Source organism: Hydra viridissima, unplaced genomic scaffold, assembly GCF_058129835.1.
Source record: "Hydra viridissima isolate aposymbiotic clone 2 unplaced genomic scaffold, HvirCarnegie_v1 scaffold_1, whole genome shotgun sequence".
In the NCBI taxonomy this organism is placed as follows: Eukaryota; Metazoa; Cnidaria; class Hydrozoa; order Anthoathecata; family Hydridae; genus Hydra; species Hydra viridissima.
This window is the reverse complement of record NW_028324300.1, coordinates 17381203-17390910: the sequence shown is the minus strand read 5'-3', so window position 1 is coordinate 17390910 and position 9708 is coordinate 17381203.

The window sequence follows — 9708 nt, the reverse complement described above, 5'->3', positions numbered from 1 at the left end:
AAATTTTTTTTTTTTTTCGAAACAATACATCTACTTTGCTTTATTCCATTGAGAACATCGCATTTGTTACCTTTGTATTGAAAAAAAAAAACCCAGAAAAAGATGAAATAAAAAAACTCCCTTTCATCCAGAAGCGATTTTTCCTCGGATTGCATCCTTTGATTGTAAAAAAATTATTTAGTCGAATCCAGGACTTTGATTAAAACCCGCCTAACAAAAACAGTCGTAGAGACCGGGCCCGGTTGGCTCAAGGAATGATTTGACACTGCGTTTAACTTTGGATTTTTTCACCAGAAATTTAAGAAATCACACGGAATCTCCCAACTTAGCTCATTCATCTTCCAGTGAAGCATTAATTTATTGATTTTCCAGTGCAATATTAGCGCAATTAGCGAGTGTTCTAATAATACGCTGTTAAAGTTAGAAGATAAAGCAATTTTTGTGTTTTTTTTTAGAAACTTTTAATGACCTACAGGTATGCGAAACTATATCAAGAATTGGAGTAAAATTAAAGCAGTAGGCGAAGGATGGTCTACCGCTGACCTCAATAGACAAGAAGCTTTCAATAACTCGCAGCAAAAGCTTTTGGCGCTCTGTTCAGTGAAAATAATGCTAAGTAAAATTAATTGATATAAAAAATCGAAACAAACGTTTTTTTGATTTCTACGTACATCTATTTAATTATTATTTTTTATGTTTATTATTTATGTAATTTTTTTTTTTGTGTAGTCCATCTTTTTGAAAAACTCTTTCAAGTGAAGGTAAGTGATTTGTGAACTTATCAAAATAATATACTTTTTCCAATTCACTCCGCTTAACGTCATAAGAATCTAATCAACAAACGCAATTTGTAGCATCGAAGATGAGTTTAAATCAATTTTTAATACTCTGAATTAAAACAAAGATTGTTGTGAACACTTGAAAATGTTTTCTTTTTTTGGTTTTTTTTTTTTTTTTGCAGTCAATTTTATGCATCATTTGATCACAATGTAATAACAGAATATAATAATAAATAAATAACACAACTAAGTCAATATTTTTTGCCTATATCGAGCGAACTAAACAATTAAACTGGAAGGTAAAAAAGAAAATAGCTAACAAAAACATTTTCGTCCGAGAAACAAATGCTATATAGCTTTTCAGCAAAATTGAATCAAGAAAACAAATTTGTCTTTCCATTAAAGAAGTCTCGTATTTATTTTTCCTCGATTTAAAAAATCAAGGAAAATCATACTGTCCAATCCAAAAAGAAATTAGAATTCCATTTACCGCAGCGTCCTCAATCATTAAGAAACATGATCTGACTAGAACTGTTGCTAGTATGGCTGACAGAGGACTAAAATGCAAGACTGTTCCTTATGCTGCAAAAGCAGGGACGTATTGGTTTACTTTCTGCAGTTTAAACTAAATTAAATGAGGGAGAATATTAATAATTGAAAAGAAGAATGTTAGAGAAAAAAGTGCAGCACCAGTTGTCACTTCAACAACATCTGCCTTAAGTGTTAAATCGCTATAACTTTGTTCTGCAATTAAAATGGCTGCCCGGAAGATGATGATACAATAATCATGATACCTTAACCCTGAAATTCCAAGATCGGTTCCGTTTCTAATAAATTTCTAGCTAATGAATAAGCAAGTTCTAGCTTATTAATAAGCGAGTCAATAATTAACAAGACTATTCATATTTCAAACTTAACAAACATTTTCTTCTTTTAGCCTCGTTTGCATGCTACATAAACGTCATGCAAAACAAATTGCGAAAGATACAATCATCAGGGAAAGAATGCTTCATAAAAATGGATTATGTTTAGATGCCTTAAAATAAATAATGCTTAACACTGTCATTAAAAAGGTCCACAGTCATTGTGTTTGTTATTTTTATTTATACAACATTAAGAGAAAAATAAATTACCTTAAAATATTCTCAGAATCAGATATATATTTTTGGGCAATAAACCACACAATCGTTTTAATAACATTTTTTTGTGTTTCAAAATGTTTAACAAGTTTACTAAAAACATGTAAGTAAATATATAAATGTAATATATATGCATTTTTTAAAGTATACTTAAAAAGAAAATAATATACACTACCGTGCAAAAGTCTCCGCTCATGTGTAATATTTGCAAGGAACAGTAAATGCAATACATTTTAGGATGATTTTAAATACATAAAAAGAAAAAAATGTTAATATAAAAAGTTGATGAGGCCAAATCATAATTTTGCATACTTTTTCCTTTTCTTTTTGTTTCAAATAATTTTGTTTACCTTTGTTTTGTTGAGTTCTGCTGCTAAAAACATGGCAGAAATTTTTCTATATGAATAACCTTTTTCACGTAAAATACATATAAAGTTCTTCAGTATTCTTCATTAAATTTAAAACTGCACAAAAGTTTTAACCAAAATATTTTTTGTAAGCTTAGGTTTGACAGTAGCATGATACTGTCCGGCATGGTAAGGATGTTTTCAGTAATTTTAATTGCTTGCTTTTAATAGACTTATGTTTATATTTATACTTGAAAATGGCATTAGTGTGCGCATTTAATGTCTTGAATTTAATAAAGAATTTGAGAAATGGTGAAAGTAAAGAAAGAATATTGTGAAGAACTTCGTGGCAAAATATGTATTTTACGTGAAGAAGGTTATTCATATAGAAAAATTGCTTCCAGGTTAAAAATATCCGAATCAGGTGTGAGATATGCTCTACAACGATTGCATGATATTGGTTCCAACAGTGACAGATCACGTTCTGGAAGACCAAGAGTTACATCACGGCAAGAAGATACGTTTATTGTTGTGTCCAGCAAAAGAAATAGAAAAATTCCAGCCACAATTTTAACAGCAGAACTCAACAAAACAAGGGTAAAGCCAGTATCAACTGATACTGTAAAAAGAAGACTAAGATCAATCAACTTAATTGGACGCATTGCTGCACGTAAACCTTTGTTGAGGGCAGTAAATAAGAAGAAAAGATTGGAATGGGCAAAAATGCATAAAAATTGGGGATTAGAAGATTGGAAGAAAGTCCTATGGACAGACGAGAGTAGGTTCGAACTTTTTGGTACCCGACGTCGCGTGCATGTTAGGCGTTTACCTAATGAAAGAGTCCTTCCTCAATGTATACAAAGTACTGTAAAACATGGAGGTGGTAATATTATGCTTTGGGGATGTTTTGGCAATGGGTTAACTGGAGATTTAGTTAAAATCACATCTACCATGGATAAACACATGTACCATAATATTTTGGTTAAGCACGCGATTCCATCTGGTATTCGTATAATTGGGAAAGGATTCATCATGCAGCAGGACAACGATCCAAAACATGCATCTGGGTTATGCAAAAATTATTTGAAACTAAAAGAAAGGGGAAAAGTTTGCAAAATTATGACTTGGCCTCCTCAATCACCAGATCTATCACCCATCGAAAAGTTGTGGGATGAACTGGATCGGAAGATCAGAGAAGCAGGTGAAACATCTTTTATTAATCAGCAAATGCTATGGGAACGTTTGCAAAAAGCTTGGAATGAGATAACAGCGGAAACCATGAATAAATTATTAGCCCGAATGCCAAGATTATGTGCTGCTGTTATACGCTCCAAGGGGTCTCATATTGATGAAAATAAAATTTAACATTTACAACTTTGTATATTAACATTTTCTTGATTTTATATATTTAAAATCATCCTAAAATGTATTGCATTTACTGTCTAATTCATTGTTTAATAAACAATTAAAAATAAACGCAATTTTCTTGCAAACTTTTGTTACTTTATTGAAATATTACAAATGAGCGGAGACTTTTGCACGGTAGTGTATATATATATATATATATATATATATATATATATATATATATATATATATATATATATATATATATATATTACATTATATTATATTTCTCTGTGTGTATACAGCTATTGATTAGTGCTTCATTTGACAAGATCTTGAATTCTTTCTTGATCCTGGTGACAAACTCCACCTTTGGAATTGCATGGGGATAGAATTTATTTTTCGGACAAAAAGTATTTATAAGCTATTTTTTTTTTTACTTTCCAGTTTAATTGTTTTGTTCGCTCGATTTATGCAAAAAATGTTGACTTATTTTTGTTATATATTTGGTATTATATTGTGTTATTATATTGTGATTAAATGACGCATAAAGCTGACAGCAAAAAAAAAAAAAAAAAAAAAAAAAAAGAAAACACTTTCAAGTGTTCACAACAATCTTTGTTACTGAACACTTGAAAGTGTCATTAACTTTTTTTTTTTTTTTGCAATCAATTTTATGCATCATTTGATCAATCGTGTAAGTATAAAAAGGTTCAATAATCACTTTATTCAACAATGCACAATAAGTTCTTAAACAATACTTAATTAGATATCAAGCAAAAAAAAATTCAAACATTTGACGGACAACTTTAATACGCAATTTTTAAACTTATGGGAGTTTTTTTTGAAAGTACGATTTTTTTTATTTTTATGCACACCATCAAATGGTGTACACAATATTTGGGAAATTTTGAAAAAGCTTATCATGGTTTTTCAAATAATCGAAATAAGTTTCAATCTGGCTTCAGTCTGAAAAACCGACTTTGATTTTTTGATGCACTTTTTTATTTTACTGTGTAGTGTGAGAAATGTATGAAATTTGTGAAAAATGTATGAATTAATAAGAAATTTTACACTTTACTTCTGTTAAAAGGTTGTGCATTGAATTAGAGCAAGTTCGGGCGACTGATTTTTTCTGCTTTCATATATACCTATTCTTGGGGAAATGCTAAAACTACCATGGAATCTTGCGGAATTTTAGTTTTTCATTGGAACTCATAATTTGAGTTCCAATGAAACATAAATCAAAGTTTCGCAATGAAAATAAAATAAAATAATACTTTTCAGGAATATGTGCAAAAACTGGAGAATTCCTAAAAATCAAACAAGAAGTAATTAATTCGAGTCTTTTGCTTCAGACAGTTGCTAAAAAAAGTCTTTTAGAGTATAAGTTGGATTGTGACTCAGTTTATTAGTTCAAAAAGTAAGGTGAATTTTTAATTTAAACTTCCCGCCGTATTCGAATCGTCCAATCTTTTTTATTTTTAAGTTGGTAGGAATGTCATTAACATTTGCGCCAAATTACATGTCAAACTCATAATTATTTTTTTTTGTTTACGCTTGTTTCTGAAGTACCAAAAGTGCATTCGGCGATTTTTACGATGTCTAATTTTGTTGAGCAAAGAAGTGCTATTAAATTTTGTTTGCGGAATGATATTTCTGCTGCTAAAACGTATCGAATGTTGCAAAAGGCCTTCGGTGAAGAGACTATGTCTCAAAAAAATGTTTACAAGTGGTACAAAGACTTCAAAGAAGGCCGAGAACGTGTTGATGACTTGGAACGCTCTGGACGACCATCAACTTCGATTGATGATCGCCACATCAACAAAATCAAAGAATTGGTGCTTGCAAATCGTCGGTTAACCATTCGAGACCTTGTTGACATGGTTGGAATATCATTTGGGTTGGTGCAAGCGATTTTGAAGGATCATTTGGGCCTCAGAAGACTCAAATCACGTTTGGTGCCGAAATTTCTCAATTTCTTTGAAAAAGAGCGTCGCGTTAAAACGTGTGAAGCAATGCTTTCTGACTATCAAGACGTCCACAAACAAATTATTACTGGCGATGAGACTTGGGTCTACGCATACGACCCTGAAACAACCGACCAATCGAGTGAATACCGTGAAAAAGGCGAGCCGAGACCGAAGCAACCACGTCAAAGTCGCTCAAAAATCAAGGTCATGTTGACTGTTTTCTTTGATTATTGTGGTGTCGTGCACTACGAATTCCTTCCAACTGGCCGAACTGTCAACAAGGAATATTATTTAAGCGTTATGCAACGTTTGCGTGAAGCTATTCGCAAAAAGAGACCGGAATTATGGGCCAATAACTCTTGGATTTTGCACCACGATAATGCGCCTTCGCACACAGCACTGGTTCTTCGTGAGTTTTTCGCCAAAAACTCTACCCATGTTGCTCCACAACCACCGTATTCGCCCGACTTAGCACCTTGTGACTTCTGGCTGTTCCCAAAGCTCAAGAGACCACTCCGGGGAAATCGTTTTGAGTCCATTGAAGAGATCCAACGTGAATCGGCACGCGCATTGAAGGCTATCCCTACCGAGGACTTTTCGGCATGCTTCGAAGACTGGAAAAAACGTTGGCAAAAGTGCATTGGGACCGGGGGGTATTTTTTTGAGGGGGACGATACAGATTTGGAAGAATAAATAAAGATTTTTCATTTTATAAAAAAATTCACCTTACTTTTTGATCACAGTAGCATGTGCAAAAACTGGAGAATTCCTAAAAATCAAACAAGAAGTAATTAATTCGAGTATTTTGCTTCAGACAGTTGCTGAAAAAAGTCTTTTAGAGTATAAGTTGGATTGTGACTCAGTTTATTAGTTCCTAACAATTGTGTTTTTAGGAGGTTTTGTGCTTAATTAAAACAATAAAAAAAAAAAAATTTTAATTGCTTTTCAAGGTTATATATTTTAGGTAAATATTACCATAATCATTTAGCTAAAAAAGAATTTTAATATTATTACTATTATTATTATTATTATTATTATTATTATTATTATTATTATTATTATTATTATTATTATTATTATTATTATTATTATTATTATTATTATTATTATTATTATTATTATTATTATTATTATTATTGTTATTATTATTATTATTATTACTATTATTATTATTATTACTATTATTATTATTATTATTATTATTATTATTATTATTATTATTATTATTATTATTATTATTATTATTATTATTATTATTATTATTATTATTATTAGAAGTATTATTATTAGAAGTATTATTATTAGAAGTATTATTATTACTAGCAAAAAGCAACCCGTAATACGGGTTATGGTCGGTCTGTTACTTAATTTATAGGGGCTTTTTCCACAAATTACAGTTACGAAACGTTAACTAATACCTTTTCAGAAAAACGCCTTCAAATAGAAAAAATTAAACCATATGTTAAATTAAAATTTATAGTATGCGGAGGTAAAATAATTTACTAATTATTTAAAATTATTTGAGTAATTTATAGCTGACATAGGTCATATCAGTGTAAGGCAGAACCATTTTCCTTGACATTACTAAGTTCAAAACAATAAGTTTTTAGTTACTGACACATAGTAATAACACTTCATCATGCTTTAAATTGACGAAACAGTAAGGCTAAATTCTTACTATGTTTTTTACAACATGAACTTTAATAAGATTAATAAAAAGCAAACGCAAATCATGCAAGAGTTATTAATTTTTTGGTATCCCGTTGATACATGTTCCTATAAAAAAGGAAATTGCCTTTAAAACGTTAAATGCACGAAACGAAATAAATTTACTAAAAATAACTGACCGTTTGACCATTACTATATAAGGCACTAATCTGACCATTTTTATATATGCCCTCTTCGTTTCAATAGTTTTTAGTAAACGGTAATTTGCTACTTAAAATTTTGTTTACTTTTGTACTACTTTGTTTACCTTTTGTTACTCGAAATTTAATTCTCTTAAATATTTTTTCACTCCCTTCCCTGTTTTTGTCTTAGTGGTCAGGAGAATAGAGTTAGTTTTATTAAGAGTTATCAAATTTTCGATGAAGACCTTTTACCAGAAAAAGAAAAAGTAAAACAATTATTTACATGAATAACAATTTTTTCTATTTGTAATGTATATAAGAATTTAACATATATAAGAATTTTTTCTTTCTTCAAAAGTGTTGCAAATGCAAACTAAGCTAATTAATTAGTTAAACACCTTATAAAATTTAAGTAACTCGATATTTGACAAATGCGCAATACTACAATATTCACCCCCCTCCCCCCGTAAAAAAAGATCCCCTAAGTTACGTACAACAAATTATTAGGCATAAAATAGAGAAAATTTTTAAAAAAATTGCATATATTTATACCATTTTAACTGACAAAAATTTACAATAAAAGGTAATCATGTTTTCCTTCATAAATCGTATAAATGCGTCAATCGTAAATCTTACAGAAAAAAAAAAAAGGAATTATGATACCATAATTACAACAACAACAAAATAAGAAAACACAACATAAAAACTGAAAATCGATTTACCTATTTATAGTAACCTACTTTGACATGGCAGTTAATATAAACATTTATCAAAAATGTAACTATAAAATCTGTTTTGAAGTACAAAAGGATTAAAAATACTAACAAACAAAAAAACAAACAAAAAAAAGTTCCAATAATGAAACTTCCTATTATTCATTTTTAACAATAGTCACCAACGTAAAGGTAAGCCAAGCAGTCTATCAACACAAAACATCACAACAATAACACATAGCAATAGAATATTTACACCCTTGATCCTAAAATCCAGCGAAAATATCAAACCAAACTAAAATATGAAAGGCAAAATTACATATATATATATATATATATATATATATATATATATATATATATATATATATATATATATATATAACTTATAAATATTTAAAGGGAAATAATAAAAAATTATTAAATAACTATAATGGATCAATCTATTTTCAATGGCTAATGAAAAAAAGAATTAAAACCTTTGACGTTGCTCCTTTTCATTAAAGTACAGTGAAAAATGCAGAAAAACTATGCTATCTCATCAATTAACCCCATAGTTTTACCAGGTGCGAAATTACGAAAATTTTTTTTTTTTTTAAAATAAACATCTTTTTCGCTTTATTTCATTGGTAACAACGCATTTGTTACCTTTGATTTGAAAAAAAAAATTCAAAAACTTTAGCTACCTCCCTTTCAACCATTAGCGATTTTTCCTGTGTTTATTTCCTTTGATTTTATAAAAAAATTTTTAAAACCCACTTAATAAAAACAATCGGAGAGACCAAACCCGACTGGCTCAAGGGATAACTTGACACCGCGTTTTACTTTGGAGTTTTTCACCAGAAACTTGCAGAAATCACGTGGAATCTTCCTACTTAGCTAATTCATCTTCCACTGTAGTATAAGGGCAATTAGCGTGTGTCCTTATACTACACTGTTACAATTAGAAGATAAAGCAACATTTGTGTTTTTTTACAAGCTTTTACTGACCTGCATGAATGCAAAACTATTAAAAGAAAAAAAAACAGCTTAAGAACTGGAGTAAAGTTAAAGCAGCAGGGGAATGCTGGGTTGCCACTTACCTCAATAGAAAAGAAGCTGTGAATAAGAAATTTTTCCTTTGCATCCAAACGGCGCTCCTCAAGTGTCATACTATACTTTACTAAATTCGAACGGTGCCATTACTATCTATACTAATATGTACCTTAAACCATTCACGCATTAAAAATATTTTTCCTAGGAGCGAGATTTGTCCAGTGTATATCAGATGGTTGAAATTTAGATCTTTCAGTCTGAACACTGTTAGTTTTTTAAGCAAATTCGTTGCAAAAGTGTTTGGCGCTCAGTTTAGTGAAAAAACTGATAAAGTAAAATTAGTTGAAATGCAAAATCGAAACCAACATTTTTTTGATATTCTAATAAGCAAAGGAATTGGTATAGAAACCTTTTTTCTTGTGTGAAGTACATCTTTTTGAAAAACTTTTAAGTGAATTGTGAGCATATTAAAATATTATACTATTTCTAATTCCGTCCGCTGATGGTCAAAAAAATTGAATCGAA